Source organism: Hylobates moloch, unplaced genomic scaffold, assembly GCF_009828535.3.
Source record: "Hylobates moloch isolate HMO894 unplaced genomic scaffold, HMol_V3 SCAFFOLD_15, whole genome shotgun sequence".
In the NCBI taxonomy this organism is placed as follows: domain Eukaryota; kingdom Metazoa; phylum Chordata; class Mammalia; order Primates; family Hylobatidae; genus Hylobates; species Hylobates moloch.
The window spans coordinates 52869877-52891999 of record NW_026652290.1 but is presented as its reverse complement, the minus strand read 5'-3'; positions in this window follow the sequence as shown (position 1 = coordinate 52891999).

The window sequence follows — 22123 nt, the reverse complement described above, 5'->3', positions numbered from 1 at the left end:
TTTATGGCTGCATAGTATTCCATGGTGTATATATGCCACATTTTCTTAATCCAGTCTATCGTTGTTGGACATTTGGGTTGGTTCCAACTCTTTGCTATTGTGAATAGTGCTGCAATAAACATACGTGTGCATGTGTCTTTATAGCAGCATGATTTATAATCCTTTGGGTATATACCCAGTAATGGGATGGCTGGGTCAAATGGTATTTCTAGTTCTAGATCCCTGAGGAATCGCCACACTGACTTCCACAATGGTTGAACTAGTTTACAGTCCCACCAACAGTGTAAAAGTGTTCCTATTTCTCCACATCCTCTCCAGCACCTGTTGTTTCCTGACTTTTTAATGATGGCCATTCTAACTGGTGTGAGATGGTATCTCACTGTGGTTTTGATTTGCATTTCTCTGATGGCCAGTGATGATGAGCATTTTTTCATGTGTTTTTTGGCTGCATAAATGTCTTCTTTTGAGAAATGTCTGTTCATGTCCTTCGCCCACTTTTTGATGGGGTTGTTTGTTTTTTTCTTGTAAATTTGTTTGAGTTCATTGTAGATTCTGGATATTAGCCCTTTGTCAGATGAGTAGGTTGCAAAAATTTTCTCCCATTCTGTAGGTTGCCTGTTCACTCTGATGGTAGTTTCTTTTGCTGTGCAGAAGCTCTTTAGTTTAATGAGATCCCATTTGTCAATTTTGGCTTTTGTTGCCATTGCTTTTGGTGTTTTAGACATGAAGTCCTTGCCTACGCCTATGTCCTGAATGGTATTGCCTAGGTTTTCTTGTAGGATTTTAATGGTTTTAGGTCTAACATGTAAGTCTTTAATCCATCTTGAATTAATTTTTGTATAAGGTGTAAGGAAGGGATCCAGTTTCAGCTTTCTACATATGGCTAGCCAGTTTTCCCAGCACCATTTATTAAATAGGGAATCCTTTCCCCATTTCTTGTTTTTGTCAGGTTTGTCAAAGATCAGATAGTTGTAGATATGTGCCATCATTTCTGAGGGTTCTCTTCTGTTCCATTGATCTATGTCTAAAAACTTTGAAAAAAAATTAGACGAATGGATAACTAGAATAACCAATGGAGAGAAGGGCTTAAAGGAGCTGATGGAGCTGAAAGCCAAGTATCGAGAACTACGCGAAGATTGCAGAAGCCTTGGTAGCCGATGCAATCAACTGGAAGAAAGGGTATCGCTGATGGAAGATGAAATGAATGGAATGAAGCGAGAAGGGAAGTTTAGAGAAAAAAGAATAAAAAGAAACGAACAAAGCCTCCAAGAAATTTGGGACTATGTGAAAAGACCAAACCTACGTTGGATTGGTGTACCTGAAAATGACGGGGAGAATGGAACCAAGTTGGAAAACACTCTGCAAGATATTATCCAGGAGAACTTCCCCAATCTAGCAAGGCAGGCCAACATTCAGATTCAGGAAATACAGAGAAAGCCACAAAGATACTCCTCGAGAAGAGCAACTCCAAGACACATAATCGTCAGATTCACCAAAGTTGAAATGAAGGAAAAAATGTTAAGGGCAGCCAGAGAGAAAGGTCGGGTTACCCACAAAGGGAAGCCCATTAGACTAACAGCGGATCTCTTGGCAGAAACTCTACAAGCCAGAAGAGAGTGGGGGCCGATAGTCAATGTTCTTAAAGAAAAGAATTTTCAACCCAGAATTTCATATCCAGCCAAACAAAGCTTCATAAGTGAAGGAGAAATAAAATACTTTACAGACAAGCAAACGCTGAGTGATTTTGTCACCACCAGGCCTGCCCTAAAAGAGCTCCTGAAGGAAGCACTAAACATGGAAAGGAACAACCAGGACCAGCCACTGCAAAAACATGCCAAATTGTAAAGACCATCGAGGCTAGGAAGAAACTGCATCAACTAAAAGCAAAATAACCAACTAACATCATAATGACAGGATCAGATTCAAACATAACAATATTAACTTTAAATGTAAATGGGCTAAATGCTCCAATTAAAAGACACAGACTGGCAAACTGGATAAGGAGTCAGGACCCATCAGTGTGCTGTATTCAAGAAACCCATCTCACGTGCAGAGACACACATAGATTCAAAATAAAGAGATGGAGGAAGATCTATCAAGCAAATGGAAAACAAAAAAAGGCAGGGGTTGCAATCCTAGTCTCTGACAAAATAGACTTTAAACCAACAAAGATCAAAAGAGACAAAGAAGGCCATTACATAATGGTAAAGGGATCAATTCAACAAGAAGAGCTAACTATCCTAAATATATATGCACCCAACACAGGAGCACCCAGATTCATAAAGCAAGTCCTGAGTGACCTACAAAGGGACTTAAACTCCCACACAATAATAATGGGAGATTTTAACACCCCACTGTCAACATTAGACAGATCAACGAGACAGAAAGTTAACAAGGATATCCAGGAATTGAACTCAGCTCTGCACAAAGTGGACCTAATAGACATCTGCAGAACTCTCCACCCCAAATCAACAGAATACACATTTTTTTCAGCACCACACCACACCTATTCCAAAATTGACCACATAGTTGGAAGTAAAGCTCTCCTCAGCAAATGTAAAAGAACAGAAATTATAACAAACTGTCTCTCAGACCACAGTTCACCTTCTAAAAATCTCTCCTAGCCTTCAGGGTGGGGTAGGACCCTAAACAGTTTCTGAAGCCTCTGATTTTCCTTTACGGGTGGGCAGGGCTGAGAGGGAGGGATGCAGGATCTGTCCACCGGTGATCTTTGGTTTTACCCCTCAGGCTTGCTCAGAATCCCAATTGTGGGAAGCCTTAACTTCCTGGGGGTAAAAGACACACAGGCTGTTTCTTTCTGTTCTCTGCAAGGGTGTGTGTGGAGGGTGGAGAGGGGCAGGTGGACCTTGGAGTTAGTGATGATGTGGGGGTGGAGTGGGGGCCGGAGCTAGTACTTTGCATACTGGTGGTCTTGGGGCCTGGGGGCAGGATTTTAGCTGCAGGTGGCATATACTGGCAGTAACTGCCCCTTGAACTTGGATTTGGCACTGGGGTAACAACTTAGAGGCACAAGGCCACCCCAAAGGCTTCTGATATTCTCATTTCTCCAGGCCACCCATGGGCACTGAACTGCTGACAGGCTTCTGGCTCTGTCGAGGCTACTGTCCACAGACAGGGGAGGCCTGGGATCTTGTCCCACTGAACCCGAGCCCTGAAGCTTTGCTGGGAATCCGCCACATCCAGTCTGAGGAGTATGTAGGAAACACAGGTGAGGGCACACTGCAGGGAGTCTCTCGCAAGGAGAACGCTGCTGCTCAGGGATGGAAGAGCAACATCTAAAACACATACACACACACCCAGATGCACACATATAGACACACCTAGACACATAATACATTCACAAATACCCACATACCTCATGCAGGTCTACATGCATACCAAACATTCACATACATACAGGTGCCTTCTACATACTCTCCCATCCGTGTTCATGGACAGGCATATCCATGCACCCGTGGAAACATATAATCGTGCACACACTCATATCCACATGCATGCACATCCACATGCATGGATACAATTATTCACACACTCTGCATAAGAGGTACTCATATGTGCAAGGTCCCTTGGCCAGCCATGCAGGAATGGGAGATGGCCCCCTGACATGAAATAAGGGGGGTCCAGAGCTCTGAGAATAGGGACTGAGTATGGAGAGCATCCTGGTTCCCAGGAACCTGGAGGCTCTGGAATACGAAAGTGGGAAGAACAAGTGGCGCTTGGAGCAGAGGCACAGCAGAGAGTGTGGGGGACAGCATGACCCAGGAACCCTCAACCAGGCTCCCACTTCATTATCCATACCCGCTGTCCCGAGGGATGAGCCTCTCCTTGATCCTTTGGTCCCAAACCCATTTCTTCCTGCCTTATTTAGAGAGAGATAACAGATAACCCACAAAAGGAAATCCAAGTCAAATTGACACCAGACTTCTCCCCAGCAATGATATGTGCAAGAAAACAGTGAAACTTTATTTTAGAAACTCCAGGCTGGTCTCCACTGAGTTTTGCTGGAGGAAGGAAGGGGCAGGTCCTGCATCCACTCTTGGATTGAAAGGTTGGAGAAAGACACTCTTCAGTGGCCCTCTTAGAAGACATTTCCTGCCCATTTCAAAGATCTTTGAAAAGCTAAGTGGAGCAGTCAGATTAGCTTCCTAGGGTGGGTGAGATTGCAGGTGGCAGGATTAGAGTAAGCAAAGAGGAGAAGGAGGCATGCCTGGCGGGGAACTGCACTGCAAAGATCCACAGGCCAATAAGCTGGTGTGCTGGACAACTGCGTGGCTTCTTTCTGGTGTTCTGGATGCTGCTTCAGAGCCCTCTTGCCTGGGAGCTTGATTGCTGCAGGTGGCCCTAGGTTTGCACAGGACAGATCCTCCTTTCTCTGGCACATGTGGCTGTCACTCAAGTAGAGCCAGACCGTCACCTGTGGGCCCTGTGAGGCTTGTGATGGCATGGTACATACCACTAACCCTGTTCAGAGGTCAGGAGTCAGTCTGTGGTCCAAGTCAGGGTGAGTTTTGTAGCCGGGGTAGGGTTAGTCTTTGGACAAGGTCAGTTTTGTGGCCAGTATCAGAGGTTAGTCTTGGCCAGGACTGGAATCAGTCTGAGTCAGTTTCAGGATCGGTCTGTGGCCATGGCTGTGGTCAGTCTGAGGTCACATTGATGTGACCAGAATTAGGGCTGAGTGTGGCTGGGAAGCAGTTGATCCTCAGTGTAACTGGTGTGGATGAGACTTGCAGCGAGGCCTCAGCCGATGAAAGGTCTCCCGCTCACTCCTCTGATGGATACTCTTGCCATATCCTGATGTTAGCATCTCTCACTTCCAAACTCCTTGGCGGGGCCTGGGGCAGTAGACAGCAGGGCTCCCGGGCCATGTGTCCCCATAACTGGATGACCCTAGCTTCTCACTGGCAGGACTCCTGCATATGGCCTTAGTCTGAGGGGCCTTAGGAGGGCTATAGCAGATGGTTTTCCTGACTCTGGGCTTGACACCTGGAGGCCAGGTTTTGGCATGGAATGTGGCCCATGGCTAGGGGCTCTTCAGATCTGAAGAGCTGACTATGGACTCTATGTAAGCCTTTAGCAAGGCTGGATGACAACCTCATCCTCTAAAATAACCAGGGACCTCACTCAAGGTCATTTCTCTGCCCAAGGAAAGTGGCAATCAAGCAGTTTCTTTGCCTGAAGCTCATGCCTTTTAATGTGCTGTCCCAGAGACTGCCCATTCCAGAAGGAGAAGCGGGGACAACAAGGGGCTTGGAAGGCTGCATACAGTTTCAACTTGTTCTGTCTTCCTGGCATGTGGCTTATGATTGTGAATGATCCTGTATGTGTTTACTTATTTATTTTACATTGCTCCCATGCCATTAGAGTGTAACCCCCAGGAGGAGGGACTTTGTTGTCTTGCTCACTACTGTATCCTCAGTGCCTAGCAAAAAACTTGATGTGCATCAGACGCTCATTGCATTGCTGCTGAATACATGAACGAATGCGTGTTTTACTTCTATCTCTCCTTCTCTCTTCCAAATATTCACTGTGTCTTGTGGTTTCTGTTTCCTATTGATCTCTCAGGACTGTCTACCTTTCCCTACCTCCTACCTCCATCAGCTGAGTTCGGGCTGCTGCCATTGTTCCCCTGGATGTCCACAGTGCCTCTTAAGTGGCCTGTGCACATCCCATCCAAGCCCTCTCCCATCCACTCTCCATACTGTGGCTGGAAGGATCCTTGTAACATATAAATAGATCAGGCTACCCCCTGGTTAAAACCCTTCAGTGGCTTCCTATTGCCCTCAGAACTTCCCTTAACACAGAGTCCAAGGCATGATTTGGCCCCTACACACTTCTCTAGCCTCCTCCTGTCTCTCTGGTCTTTTCTTGTCTCTCTCTCTCATTCTGAGCACCAGCCAGGCTGCCCTTCTTTCACATCTCAAACAGCCCCCCTTTCTTGCAGTTGGAGCCCTTTTATACACAGGGGTCCTGCCTGGAGTCCCTCACCCCTCTGGCCCCTGCCCCCCAGAGGCTCTCCTGACCCCATCCCCTGGCTAGGCTTCCTGTACATCCCTCGTCTTCATGCTCTCCTGCTCAGCACACTTGATTCTGACCATCTGCCAGAATAGCTCCTGGGTCTCATTCCCTCCGATACGCACAGTGCTGCCTGGCATATTGTGGGCTCTTGGGGCATCTTTGTGGAATGAAGGGCCAGTGTCTGACATTGGGACCCCAAAGTTGGCTGCACCGATCCTGCATGCCCCAGCCCCTTCCCGCACACAATTGCAGAAACCTTAACAGCCGCAGCTTGGGGAGGTTTAGCAGTTCCTCTCTGCAGGGTTCTTGCTGAACTGACATAGACTACCTGGCCCAACTGTCAGGAACAGTGATGGGGAGGGCTTGGCACATCGTACTTTCTGAGTTGGGGGAGTGTGCCACTACTTCCCACAAGAGCACATACAAGGAGGATATCCCTGGATTGGAAGGAGGCTGAAGGCAGGAATGGTAGAAGTATGATAAGTATGGATCATATCCTGCTTAGAGAGAAAGTGCTGGGCTTTGTGGGATTTGGAGGCACAGGCAGTGAGGATAGTAATGAGGACAGGGATGTTCTCCTCAAATTCCCCATGGGACCCTGATGACTCCAGCCAAGGAAGGACTGGCAGAAGAGTAGTACAGCTTGGTGATCTTGGGAGCTTGGGGACACACCTGGGTATGGATGGGGTCTCGGGACAATGGCAGCAAGGGCTGGGGTGAGACTTCTTCAGGTGGCTTACAGGTGAGTAGACATGGATGAGGAGGAGGTTTGTTCTCAGCCACAGTGTGATGCTCCCTGGGACCTCCAGGGAGTGCAGGAGACACCAGCATGCAGAGGGGCTGAGATCTGGAGCTGTCTGCCTTGTTTACCACTATCATAACTCCTTAGGTGGGTGCACAACCGGATTCTCCAAGTCTCAGAACTCAGAACCAAGCTCTGGCCCTGCAGGAGCAACTTGAGGGGCCCTGAGAGGAAACTGCTAGGTGCAGAGAAAGATTTGCGAGACTGTCAGCCCAAGCAGCCTGCGTGGCCAAGATCCTTCAGGGGAAGGAGGGGGTACGGGTAGGGAGGTCCATGGCTGCCATCTCTGAGGCCCCCACCGAGGTCAGGCCCCTGGCTTTCTTCAGAGACCCCTCTGGGCTCTGGACTTCAGAACTTTCCATTTCTCTCATTTTCATTTCTGACTTGAGACCTCTTGGAGAAAAGGCTTCAGTGTCAGTCTTCTGGGGATGGGAAGGTGTCTGGGGTCTTGACCAGCTCATTTGGGGAATGAGATAACCTCTGTTATCCACCTCAGGGCACAGCCACGCGTCCTCCATCAAAGTGGCACTTCCAGGAGACGCTGGCAGAGCATCGGTTTGTCTGCAGACTTCTTCTGAGCCTTGGGGTCCATCGTCACCAAGGCCCCTCAAGCCCCTCCCCTCCAGGCCTCTGGCTATCACTTCCTTTGGGAACAGGAGATGCTAGCCAATTTGGGAAATGCTCACTGCAGAGGAGTCTGGCACTGTGTCCGGGTCGGCAAGGCTATATTTAACCGGCTATATTTGCTGTCCCACTCACTTGTCCCAACCCGGCCCCACCCGACACCCCTCCCCCTCAGCAGCCTGTCCTGTCCCACTGGGGCCGCGCCGTCCTTGCTCACCCTGCTCCAGCTGTGCAATTGTGGTCTGGGCCACAGGCTATTTTTTGCTTGGTGCCAAAGATTATTCAGTTATCAGGAATGTGTGTTTAAGTGGCCGTCTCCGGAACAAGGATTATAAATAGGAACTTGGGGTCAAGGCCTGGGCCCCAGTGTCCTCCTTCTCTTTGTCCCAGTTCCTGTCCTGGCTCCAGGATTTTACTTGGGGTGAACACCATGAGGCCATGGCGAGGTTGTCTGGAGGAAAGGACCCCAGGCTGGGAGGCCAGAGGTCCAGGACTAAGAACACTTCTGACAGGCAAGTCACCTGATGTCTCTGGGACTTGCTTTCTCCATCTGGGCAATGGGGAGACTCAGGCTCATTCACTGAATGGCAAACAGGTGGTGAGACCTGGTCAGTCTGTGGAGGGAAATCTAAGACAAATGGCTATCTGGGAGGAGGAATTATCAAACTTCAAATCCCAGTTCTTTCTGGGAAATAGATGGGCAAGAACTAGTCTTGGGAGTAAATGCGTAACAGTTTAATTTGCTTTTGGGGAACTCCTGGTCTTTTGGTGGGACTGTGCCTAGGTTTGATCTCAGCATCAAGTGGCCTAAGCAGGATGAAGTGGGCATATTTGGTCACAGGCACCCAAGATGAGGCTAAATCTTTCTCCTACAAGATGAGGGCTGCTTCCCCAGGTGCCAGTTATCATGGAGAACAGGCCCAGGTCAGAGGCCTTGACCCAGGCTGTTTGGTCGGTGAGTGTGGGCAAGGGTGCCTGGTGAAAATGGTTGGGCTGCTTCCTGGTGACCAGTGGCCCCTCCTATCCTGGGGAGAGCCATCTTCTCATGCCCTGGCTTGGGAAGCTTTGGCTCTTTTTCCCTCCATCAAGAGAGGGTAAGAAAGGATGTCAGGGCTCCACCCAAATGCTGGGGTGGGCCAGGCCCTGGGGGATCCATACAGCTGCCCTAGGCTCCTCCCGACACTCCTGCCTCTGAAGAGGGTGGTGCAGGGGAAGGACATGCTGCCATCCTTTCACCTCAGTTTCTCCACTGTCAAATGGCAGAAATAATGTACAGCCTCCCTCTCTGGAGCTGTTAGGTATGAGAGTGATCTAAAAGGATATTCAGTCATTCATTATCACAATAAATGAGAATGACATTCTGAGCAGAAAGGCATTGGTTGACCTGAGGGGTGGTAGCCTCTCGATGTCACCAAACTTGGCCAAACCTCAGCAGTCCTGTGGCTTCAATCCCCATACACTGTCTCAGTTTTCCCCTTGGGTGCAGACGCTCTCATGTGCTCTCCTCGCCCAGTGGTCTTTCCCACCCTTCCCCTTCCCTCTGGCAAATCTCAGGCCTGGATGACTAATTGATCTGGGATACAACTATGGAGACCTCTCCTCCACCCATTCGGAATCTCTAGACTCAGCAGGAACTTAGCTCCTCCCCCTATTCAGGTAGGGCCAGTACCTGTCCCATACTCTGTCACCAGGACAGGACTGCATTGCCAGCTATGGCATTGCACCTGCAGCTCCACCCCTTGTTCTGGGGCCATTTATATACAGAAGAGCCTCTTCTTTCTGGTAATGTTGGTACATTAAATGTGTACTGTAATGAAATGAAATTGACTTTTATATCTTGGTAAGACCTTTAGTTTAAATTTTTGAGTAAGATAAAAGATTCTTTGACAGACTACATTTTGGATTTTTTTAAAAAGTGGCCATAAATGGGGTAGTGGGGCACTCCCTAGTGGAGGTGAGAATTGGGCAGGGGTCTGTTCCCCAGGCTGGGAATGCAGAGGGCTCCACAGTGTTTGACCAAGCTAGCTGCCTAGTTGTGGAGATGGCAAGTCCATGGAGTGTCTCCATGACAGGCTCTAGGGGAGTCCTTGATGGGTCATTGCCAGGGGCGTCCTTTTTGTTTTCCTCTGGGGGCTGTTCTAGCTTGGTTTGACAATTGTGAAGGTCCTAGGGGACCTCCATCTATCTCCACAGGCAAGAGCAGGTGTCATCAGAGGGGATTTTCCCTTAGTATTGGAGAATGGGGGTGGGTAATCAGTAGAGAAAGAGAGAGACAGAGAGAGGGCATGCTTAGCTTATTCGGGATCCCTACTTCCCAGCTGGCCCCAGGTCCTGGCTGCTCCTCAGCCGGCTCCTGGGGCAGTTTTGTAGAAGAGAATGTGGACTTGTGCTCAGCAGCCACCAGGATTCAGTCATACATAGCACTGGATGGAGATGGAGGCTTGAACGGTTTTGAATTGTTTTCTCTGAGGGCTCAGCTGCCACCTCCTTTTCCTACAAGGTCAGCATGACCCCTAGACGAGAACCTTCTTCAGCCCCCTGCCCTGTAGTTCCCATAAAGGATAAGTGATTTCCTTTCTTTTTCCAGGGTGAATGCTTTCCTCATTCCTTGGCTCTTGGCTGTATCACTGCAATTCTGCTCTCATTGTCAGGCTGCCTTCTCCTATTTTCTCCTCTCTGTCTCCGTCAGTCCAAGCTGGCAGTGTTTCTGCTGGAATAACAGCCTCAAGCACCCTGCTTTGGTGACCCAGCCTGTGCCTTCCTCCCCTCCTGTCAGACCCGCAGCTTGGACTCACTGTCCTCGACTGCCTACTTTGGATAACAGGCCTTTACTTTGGCCTTGTGCTTTCCCCCTGGCCTGGTGGCCCCTCTTTTCAAATGAGGCTGAGCCATGTTCCCAAGGCTAGCACTAGGGACAAGGAGAAATGGTGCCAGCACAGGCCTGCCCCAGAGCTCCTGGAGGCAGGGCCAAGATTCTAGACCTGGGCCACACTGCCCATAGGCAAGTCGGCCCTTTGCAGGCAAAGGCAGCATCAGGAAACTGGACTATTAGTCTTTACAACAGCTCTATGGGGTGGGCATTGCCATCACTGATTTATGGAGGAGAAACCTGAGGCTCAGAGAGGAACAGAGGGTGACCTGAGGTCACATAGTCAATAACAGACACAGCTTGGACTGAAAACCTAGTGTTGCTTCCTGCCCCTCAGCCTCCTTCACTGTAGAGGTATAAAGAGCCTTGTTGAGAGGCTACTGCCTCCAGCCCCAGGACCACCCTAAGACCTGGGCAAGAAGGACCTCATGCTTTGTAGCACTCGCCTTGAAATCTTCTAGGTTTCTATCTGTAGCTGGGACTGACCAGGACTGGCAGTGCCATCTAGCTGGGGCATCCTGAGCTTGAACTGGCACCTGTGTGGGCCCCAGTTCCTGTTTCTCCTCTTTGGGGTACCCTCTGATACTCAAACCCATGTGTGAGGTTGACTAGATGTACCAAGGAACAATGGGCCTCATGCCTGTGCAGTCATCTTGGGGCCACATAGCTGGACTTGGTTCCTGGCAGGCAGTCTGGTGAGTGGATTGCTCCCCTGGCTGGTGAAGAACTTTTTATGTGGGATCACACGAAATTGGGCCTTGAGAATGGTGCTGACATGCTGATTTTGAATGACTCAATTGTTTATATAGACAGGAGCCTGGCAAGAAAATATTTGCCCAGGGTCCCATTCACCCTAGGGAAGGCTCTGCCATCTCCCTGACATTAAGCCATCTTGCTGTATTGTTGCTTATTGTACGGAAATTGATTTTCCCTTTGTTGCTTTGAAACCTCTTTAAAAAGACCTACACAAAGGGAGATTTCCCAAATTCCCTTTATTACCCCCTCCCCACCTTGTTTCACAATCCTTAGATTTTAAAATTGAATCCAGATCTGACTTCTAGGCCCTAGTTCTTCAGCTAAAACAATATCCCTTTGTTCTGGCCTCAGTGGACAGTGCTTAGCCCCATTCAACCTTTAGTCTTCTTGCAAAAAAGCAGGAGGCCCACTTACACCCTGGGATTTCCAGGAAAACAAAGATGTGATAAAACCTGCCAGAGATCACATTGGTTGCCCAAGGAGGTTTGGGATTTTCATCTACAGCTATTATTCCCACCTTGATATGGGGCACTCTGGGTTATCCATGGAGGCTGTGGTCAAAGGGACCCCATGGGGCAAGCATCCTTTGCTCTTGGTAGCCACGCCTCTTCTCCTCTCTCTGTAGCCTGCTTGTCCAGTCCTGACCCCCTGGCTTCTTTCTAACACATGCCCTGGCCTATGCTCCCCAGTGAAGTTGGGATGAGGGCTTGGAATGGAACAGCCATTAAGGGCCCTACATCCAGGGAGTGGTTGGTCTCTGGTAGATAGAGGTGAACGGACCATCCCTCACCCCGGGGAGGTCAATGCTGTGAACCCGTATTTCCTTCCCAGCAGCATCTGCCCTTGGGCCCCTCTCTGAGCCTCTTTGTCTCTCTCTTCTCAGTGGGGCTGTCAAAAGCTGAACCTCACAGGTTGTGACTAATCACTAGCAGATTTTTTTTCCATCCAAGAAGAAGAAAAAGCTGAAGGAGATGAATAAAAACCCCAACAGTGAATAACTCGGAAGAGTTTCCAACATGTGGGTGTTTTTCTGGGACCAAAGATCAGGAAGATTCCAAATGTAAACAATCCCAAAATAACTCAGCTCTCCCAACCCCAGGCATTCCCAGGACTGGATGTCCACACTCCTTCTCTTTCCCTCAGGGAACCCAAGGTCAGGGAGAGGTGGCAGGGCTTGTGCATTGGGAAGAGTTGCTGGGGATTTCAGGCAACGTAAAGGGTCTGCCTTTACTTTGTAAAGGCAGGGATTTAGTCTTATTCATCAGATAACAGCGATTCTCTCTTTGTTTGAGAGAGGGGCTTCTTCCTGTCTCATCAGACCAGATCGCCCTGGGATTAGAGACCATCACTATGACATTTTTTTTTTTTTTTTTTTTGCTCAGAGTCATATCCCATTGTGCTTAAACCAAGCTCCTGAGATTTCTTGCCAGCATAATGTAATGGAAAGAACATGGACTTTGAAGTCACACAGGGTTGGAATCTTGGCTCCACCACTTATTAACTGTGTGGCCTTGAGTACATTATTTAGCATCTGGGAATCTCAGTTACCTCCTTATAAAACCGGGGCAATGATTCTCACCCAAGAAGATCCTCTTTCTAACACACCTAGTATGATGCCTCTTGCCTAGAAAGGGCTCACCACATGTTCCCTGTCCCCCTCTCTCTACCCATGAATGTGACTTGAGCTGGAGAAATCAGTAGCTTCTTTTCTACCACTTTCTTTCCTGAAAGAAGTAGAGTATGTGTGTTCAAATGTGGAAATCACTTCTTTATATTACTGAAAATCACTATGGCAACTCATGGGAGAAGGATATATTCAACATAGAATGTAAAATATCTTTCTAAAGGAGATAATGCTGGAGGATGGTGGAAGTCTTGGTGAAAATGATGGAGGTGATGACAGTGGAGTTGATGGTGAGATAATGATGGTGAAGGGAGTGGTGGTGGTGGCAGAAGTGACCGTGGTGACAAAAATCATGGAGGAGATGATGGAGAAGGTGCATAAAGTGATGGTAGAAGTAGTGGTAAAAGTGGTAATGGAGGCTATGATGCAGGTAATGGGGAAGTAAAGGTGAGGATAGTGGTGGTGATGGGGATAAAAGTGACTGATGGTGATGGTGGTGATAAAGGCTATGTTAGAGGTGACAATGTTTGCTTGTTTAGGATGATGGATAAGTTACACTTGATTTGGTATCATGGTGAGACAGGGTGATTTGTGATCAGGACTACCTCAACCAGTCTTCCACTCCAGTAGATAAAGGCACAGAGAAGGCAGGCACAGCAAGGTAGAAGAATGCTTTATGATTAACTGTTACTTTGGCCCTAAACTACAATACAGAACATTAAACTTCTTAATTGTAGCTGATTGAACACAATGTTTATTTTGGTTACCTCCAGAAGCCCCACTAAAATGTCATTAATATAGTTTTTTTTAAAGGCATAAACCCACAAGGAAAAAGAGAATGGGAAAGGAAACATCAGCAAATAAGAGAAGCTAACAATTTAGAAATTAGAAAGTAGATGGATGAGTGGTATCTGACTTAGCAGACCACAGAAAACTGAAACCCAAGACTGCAAGGGTGTGCGGGTAGATGGTAGAAACCAACAGGTTGCGAACTATTTCTAGCCACAGAATCCTACAGAGGCCTGGGAGTTGGAGGCACCAGTTACTTCTGAAGGCACAGATTCAGAGTGAGGCTGAAAAATGGGAGGGTTGGTTACAAGTTTTTTAAAGCAGCAGTAAGAACCTCCCCATCCCAGGTGTATTCCTTTACTCTGTTCATTCAGGTAATTGTCCCTTCCCAGGCTGGCAGAAAACAGAGTTTATGCTCTGAGATGTTAAACCAGAAAGGTTCTGGGCACAGGGGCACCAGACACAGTTGAGGGAGGAGTGAGGAGCCAATCTGAAAACAGGGATATTAAGGATAAATTTGTTTTCTGAAAGGTGAGGCTGTTAGCTCTCTTCTCATTCAAATCCCAGAATACTGGCAGCCAGGTTAATATTACATGAGCAAGACATTCGAGGAAACTTTCCTGGGAAAACTTTTCTCAGAGAAACGTCTCTTGATTTTCCCAAGGGAAAAGACTTAGTTGTTGACATTTGGTCTCCCAGGGAAACTGTGAGCCCACTCAGCCACTCGATGGTAAAGCCCACCTGCTGGTACCGTTCTCTCTTCTCCTCCCACTGCTTTCAATCAAGATTTTAATGCCTCACACTTCGACATAAATGGGGACCTAATAATTACTTGACATTTAAGAAAGTCCTTCAACATGAAAGGCAGAGATCAAAACAAAGAGGAAAAAGGAGGATAAAGGAAACGATGAAGAAAAAAACAGCACAGAAATTACAACTAACATTTTCAGAATGATGAAATGAGGTGAAATTACTTTTATTTTTTAATTTGTTATTATTTTTTTGAGACGCTGTCACCCAGGTTGGAGTGCAGTAGCATGATCTTGGCTCACTGCAAACTCCGCCTCCTGAGTTCATGCGATTCTCCTGCCTCAGCCTCCCGAGTAGCTGGGATTACAGGCATGCACCACCACATCCGGCTAATTTTTTATATTTTTAGTAGAGACGAGTTTCAGCATATCGGCAAGGCTGGTCTTGATCCGCCAGCCTTGGCCTCCCAAAGTGCTGGGATTACAGGTGTGAGCCACTGCACCCGGCCCATTTTTAAATTTTTTTTAGAAGACAAGGTCTCACTCTGTTGCCCAGACTGGAGGGCAGTAGTACAACTGTAGCTTCCTATAGGCTTGAACTCCTGGGTGCAAGCGATCTTCTCACTTCAGCCTTTTGAGTAACTAGTACTACAGGTGCATGCTACCATGCCTGGCTAATTTTTAAATTTTTTGTAGAGATGGGGTCTCGCTTTGTTGCTCAGGCTGGTCTCAAACTCCTGGCCTCAAGTGATCTTCCTATCCTGGCTTCTCAAAGCACTGGGATTACAGGTGTAAGCCACTCTACTCAGCCAATGTCTCTCTTAAATGAGAATCAAACGTTGTATTTTTTAAAGGAACAGAATAAAGAAATACAAATATAACATTCCTATTTGATTTAAAGATCAGATCAAAACAGAAGAAGGGTTGGAAGATAAAGTCAAGACAAATTCCCAAAAGGTAGAACAAAAATACCAAAGAAATGGAAATTGGCAGAAAAAGTTAGATTATCAGTCTAGGAGTGGCATTCACAACTATAAGTCCTAGAGAGAAACAGAATAAAGGAAGGAGATGAAACTACCAAAGGAAAAATACAAGAAATTTCCTAGAACTATAAAACATGAATTTAGAGATTGAAAATTTTCTATGAGTACATGACAAGCTGAATTAAAAAACATCAACCAAACCAAGAAACAATTCAGCCAAAGGCACACTGTAGTGAAATCTCAAAACTCTGGAGACAAAAACTTTTTTTTTTTTTTTTTTTTTTTTCTGAGACGAAGTCTCGCTCTATTGCCCAGGCTGGAGTGCAGTGGCGCAATCTCGGCTCACTGCAAGCTCTGCCTCCCGGGTTCACGCCATTCTCCTGCCTCAGCCTCTCCGAGTAGCTGGGACTACAGGCGCCCGCCACCACGCCCGGCTAATTTTTTGTATTTTTAGTAGAGACGGGGTTTCACTGTGGTCTCGATCTCCTGACCTCGTGATCCGCCCGCCTCGGCCTCAAAAACTTTAACAATTCCAGAATGAGGAAAATAGTTTATTTACAAATTATTGGGAGCCAGAATTGCATAAAAGTTCTCAACAACTGCCATATAAGCTAGAAGAAAATAAACAATGCTTTTACATTCTGAGGGAAATGCTTTCCAAACCAGAGTTCTATACCCAGCCAAACTAACAATTGAGTGTGACAGTAAAAATAAAGATAATTTTAGACATGAATGATCTTTAAAAACTACTTTCTAAGCATCATTTTTGAAGGAGGATATTGACAAATGTTATCCATTTTGAATTAGGAAGTAAACCAAGGAAGAGAAAGGAATCGAAGGATCCAACAATCAGGTTAGAGTCAAAGGGAAGTCTGAGAATCATGGAAGGAAAGTTTCAGGATGACAGTCATCCAAATATGTAGAGAACAATCAGTCAGATGGGCCATAAGGATGGAGGACTCATCAGGAAAGAGATCCACAAGAATAAAATGGAACTGATCGTAATTTATAGTCAAAGGAAATTTTTAGTTCTGTTGGACAGTTTGGGAATGAATTGGTAAATGATACATGGAAAATTGAGCAAATGGCAAAACAAGGCAATGACTAACTCCTAGAGAACAAAAAAGTTGTATAAGAACGGAAAGTGGCTCAATTGTGAATGGTAGTCATAGTCATATAGTAACAGTAATGCAAAGCCTGAATATGGCTGTGATCAGTATCAATATTCGTGTCTGTGTGTGTGTGTGTGTGTGTGTGTGTGTTAGAGGGTGATATGTGTGGGTAAGTGGTAGTGCAAGAGAACTTAATTCTCATCTTCCATAAGCATCTAGATCAATACTTATTGATAGGTCAAAAGATGAAATCTGAAGCTGAAAAATGCAAAAATATATTATCATGTCACTTAGAACTAAAACAATTCAAAATGCTTGCCTCAGGAGAAGAGGACTCAGAAGTGAGCAGGATTGGAGCAGAAGTCTGATGTTTTTTATTATAAACCTTGTAGAACATTTTACTTTCAAAAATATGTACATGTATTACTTTGATAAAAATAAAGATTTAAATAGAATATAAAAATGAGAACTCTAGTGAGCCATGCTAGATGATGTGGAGAACATATTGACCAAATAAGTCAGTCCAAATGGCTCAGAACCAAAATCAGCTAAAAGACCTGCTCCATCTACTGCCTCTAGGTCCAAACCCAAGTCTTGGATATGTCCACACTCACCAGAAAGCCACAAAATGGAGCTTAAGAAACACAGAAACATCTTGCATTTGCTCCGTTGCTCTGGCCTTTCCAGGACCATGTGGCTGCCACATGGGAGAGAGAGGAGTGGGGAGAAAAGGTTCAAGCCAAAAGCCTTCTCACTGGGGGAGCAGTCCCAGCCCTCATACTTCACCCATGTGGGCTAGACATTTAGTCTGGCACACTGTCTCTTCAGTACACTGCACCATAAGCTCTTCTCAGACCTGAGTAACCATTGCCATCCTCCTCCTTGAGGGTAGGACAAGGGAAAGGGAGAGCTGTGACTGACTCCTAGAATCCAACAGTGATGGTGGCAATGAAGTTGAAGGTGATAGCGTGATGATGGAGTTGACAGAGGTGGAAAAAGTGGCAATGACAGTAGGGGTTTTTATAATGAGCATGAGAGAGGAAGTGACAGGAGAAGGTATAGGCAGTGATGGTGCCAGTGATAGTGAAAATGATATTGATGATGCTGTTGGAGATAATGGTGAAATAGTTACAGTGCTATGACAAAAGTGATTGTACTAGTGACGATAGAGGTGATAGTGGCAGCAAAGGCAGACATGACAGAGAAGGTGCTATTAGCAAAGATAGTGGAGGTGATACAGTGGCAGTAGTGGTGGTGGTTTGAGAGAGATGGTAATAATGGGACTGATGGCAGTAATGAGGGCGATGCAATAGGAGGGGTTAGGAATAAGGATAGCATTGATAATTACGGCAATGAAAGTGGAAATAAGCGGTGGTACTTAGTGATGACAATGATGGGGATGGTGGGAGTGACTGTAGAATTGTTGTTGCAAGTGGTAGTGGTGGGAATGTTGGCAAAGATGATTGAATCTCGTAGTAGTGGGGATGGTGGAATTGGAAATGACGGCAATGATGGTAGCTGCAGCAATGACAGACACTATTGTAAACAGGAGGATATTAAGATCAAAGACAGATATACATGTAGGGCATCTGAAGTCATTAGTTGAGACAGGCTAGATTATGCTGCAGTAACAGCCAGCTCCCACATCTTAGGGAGTTTGCACAGCAAAAGTTAAATCCTCATACAAAATTTTTGAAATAGGTTGGAAGGGGGACCTGCTCTCATTGTCACCTATGGACCTGTGCTGATGAAGGATCCAATTTGGTGTGCTCTTAGGATCACTGTGGCAGTAAGGAGAGAATGTGATGAGTTATGCACTGTTTCTGTGTTGGTCAGCTTGGGCTAGGTTATAGTGTGGTAATGAAAGACTCCAAAATTTCTATAGCCTTTACAAACAGAATTTCTCACTCACACTCTCTAGACACTGTGGGTTGGCCGTGGCTGTGCTCCTCATCATTTTCACTCTGGGATCAAGGCTGGTGGTTCAGCCTCCATCTGTAACTTTGCCAGTCTTGTGGCAGAAGAAAAAGAGAATATGGTTAAACATGTGCTGGATTTTCAAGCTTCTGCTCAGAAGTGACACGTATCATTTCTGCCTACATTTTATTGGCTAAAGCAAAACTAATTTCAAAAGAGACAGGGAAATACAGTCTTCTTAGGTGCCTGGAAAGAGGATAACTGGAATTTTTGTGAACTCTCTAATGACTGTGATAGGCACTGTTTGCTCATGGAGTGTGAGAGGTAGAAAGAGCAATGGAGGAATTACGGAAGGCTGGTATGGTCATGGGGGAGGAACTTGGCCAATGTGGAGGGGCTTAGGGATGAGGGGAAAACAATTTAGAGGAAGGAAACACCAGGAGCAAGAGACAGGACAAGTCATGGCAAAGTCCACAAACCTGCTTGCCATTGATCCTTGGTTTTTCTGGTATTTCTGGTTTCCCAGAAATCCAACAGATTCTAAGAATGTTTGTTTGGAGCACAGGATTCACTGAGAGAAGCAGCAGATGATAAGGATGGAAAGATCGGTAGACCCAGAGCCTGAAGGGGATTCAAATGCCATGCTCAGATGTTTTGCAACGTAAACCATAAATAAAATGCACCACAGTTAAATAAGGTTGGGGAATGCTGTATGCTTTGTCCCCCTTTTGTACATTGGTTCTCTTTACATCAGGAAGCTCTCTGGTGACAACACTGCAATCCTCAATACATGGCTTCCAAAGTCACCCCGGATGTCAACATCCTGGTCAATGGGAGGAAAAAGAACAAGGAATGGCCCATGGGAGGTTATTAATAGGCCAGGCCAAGAAGTGGTGTACATCACTTCTAGTCAGATATCACTGGAGATAACTCAGTCACATAGATACACCTAATGACAAGGGAGGCTGGGAAGTACAGTCTGAATGTTTGCCCAAATCCAGAGAGATGAGATTTTGGAGGACATGTAACGCTCGCTTCATGAGAACTCACCTCAAATCTTTGAAGGACTTCAATGTGAACAAGGGCCAAAACTTTCTGAGCATTGCTTCAGAAGAGAGAAACATACAAAGAGGCAGGCGTTGGCTCCATGAATGGAAGGAAGGACTTTCTTGACCGTTTTATCAGAATCGCAAATTATCAGGATTAGGAGTGACCTGGGAGTTCAACACACCTCTGAGGCTTGAACCCCGCTTCTAAGAACTCTGTTTAGAAACCTCCAGCACTTGAGCACTCTCCATGTATGGAGCAGCCTGTTACATTTCCTAAAAGTTTTGATGGCCTAATTCACACAGAATTGCACGGCAGCCTTTACTTATGCTCTAGGGGGTGATGTTTTAGGGGTTGGATCCCTGCAAATGCAGCTTAGGTGATAGCTTCAAGAGTGATCTCTAGACCTTACTGTTCTGAAAAGTATTTTAGTCTGCTGCTCATTCTCACTGGCTGTGTTTCTTTGCAGACCCAGCCCTGCTGCTGTACTGCCCAGCCCAGCCCCTCTCCCCAGGTCCCAGGCATCCTTTTTTGGTCCCTTGGATTCTCTCCAAAATCTGTCAACTTTTTGTTTTTCTGTGCTGGGCAATTTATTTCACTTTGCCTTCCATCTCTCTTCCGAGGCCAGCTTTGCCACCACGTGATCCTCCAAGGTGCTTAGTTTAACACTAAGGTATCTACTTAAAAGAGGCATTATATCATAGGAAATTGAATTACTGCAGTCAGGGTGTTAAATGACTTTTGGCTCCCACTCCTCTCCCCATTCATCTAGTTTTTCATTTAGCACCTTATTTACTGAGCACTTACTGTATGCTGGGCAATAGTAGGTAAAATATTTAGCACATATCAAGGCTTCAGTGACTGGCAACTCATTTTCTTCCCTCTCTTCCCTTAGAAAATCCTCCCTGCTGGTGAAATGACACTTCCCACCTTGAAACCTCTAGTTCTGGGTGCTGAAAGACAGCTGTCCAGCTGAAGGATTGGCTGCCCCTTGTCCCTCAGATTCCCACAGTGGAGACTCTATACTGGGGAGGGGTCAGGCCCAAGTGTTCAAACTCCACGGCCACTTTTGGCCTTTAACATTTCTGATTGACAATGGCAATAACCTTGACAATCTGGTATGCCCTGTACAGACAGGAAATCTACTCTTTAAAACTGATAAACTCACAGGGTTCTGGGCAAAGTGACCCAGGGGTGTCTGGTTTAGCCCCCTAGGTGCCAGACCTGACAAGGTGTTCCTATCTCTTCCTTGTCTCTTGGCTTAGCTTTTGGAGATGCAATGGGGTGGCAACGGGCTGGCGTCTTCCTGCAGCACCCTCTTGGGAAGCAGCATGAATGTTTAGACTAGAATGTCTTTAGCAGAACTGTTCTTCTACAAGGACCTGGCTCCCAGATAGCCACCCAAATGGTCAGATGACTATGGCAGTCCCACTCCCCACCCAAGGACCCTTCTGCACAGTTATTTTCCCAGCCATAGGATTGGGTCTTGTATTAGTCCATTCTCACACTGCTATAAAGAACTTCCTGAGACTGGGTAATTTATACATGAAAAAAGTTTAATTGACTCACAGTTCACAGGGCTGGGGAGGCCCCAGGAAACTTACAGTAATGGCAGAAGGGGAAGCAAACACATCCTTCTTCACAGGGTGGCAGGAAGGAGAAGTGCCGAGCAAAGGGGGAAAAGCCCCTTCTAAAACCATCAGATCTTGTGAGAACTCACTATCGCGAGAAGAGCATGGGGTAACCACCCCCATGATTAAATTATCTTCCACCAGGTCCCTCTCACGACACATGGGGATTATGGGAACTACAATTCAAGATGAGATTTGGATGGGGACACACCCAAACCATGTCAGGTCTGCAGGTCTGCAGCACTTCCTAGAGCACCCTTCACATTGCAGTTGTAAATGGGCTTGTGCTCCTGGGGGAGCCATGCTTAAAGGCTACAATGTGAATGGTGCCCCCAGCACCATTGTTTTTTTATTTGCATTAACGTTACATTCTCTTTGAGTGCAAAGAACTTTAAGGTCTCAAAGCTCACCTCTGTGCTTTCAATAGATCCTCACTTTAAGGTCAGGTGGCATTTCCATTTAATAGAAAGAAAACTGAGGCTCTGAGAAAGAAAGTGGCTTCTCCAGGGTCACAGAGCTAAGAAGTGGCGGAGGAAGAGATAGGGCTGTATCTCTGACTCTTAGCACAGTGCTCTGTAGCATAATGTGAAAGCTCCTTGTCTCCGACCATGATGCCCCCAGCGCCACCAGGCTCCTGCCACTGACCTCCTGTCTCCTATTCCATTTGAGTCCAGGCCTCTCATTTCCAAAGCAAATCTGTGATAATAGTTTGGGCTGATGGGAGAGGACAGAGGTGCATGCTCTCCTCCAGGAAACACAGGTGTGTTTTCTTAGGGGCCTGATCATGGAGGGCTCCATTGGTGCCCTAATGGGAAGTGAAGAGGGAAGGCAGCACGCCTGCCTCTGGCCCACGACAAAGCAAGGGAGGCAGAAGCAGTGCTGGGGTGGGGGGCACACCTCTGGCCCCTTACATCCCACATTCCACCTTGAGTCCATATCCAGCCCCCTTCTTGTCCTCTTCCCTGTCTGTCACATGCTCCTGACATCTAGAAATCTGAGATGCCTGGAAAAGAGGGGAAGAGGCAGCAAGCACGATGAGCTCATCCATGCCGGCCGGCGCCGGGCGCCCCTGCGGGACCCTTTTTCCATGTCGGGGTCCAGGCTCCTCGGGTGGCGATGACTTCAGGGCTGGAGATTCCCCACTGGCCTCCCCGAGGGATGACTGCTGGCTTGTGGTGCATTCC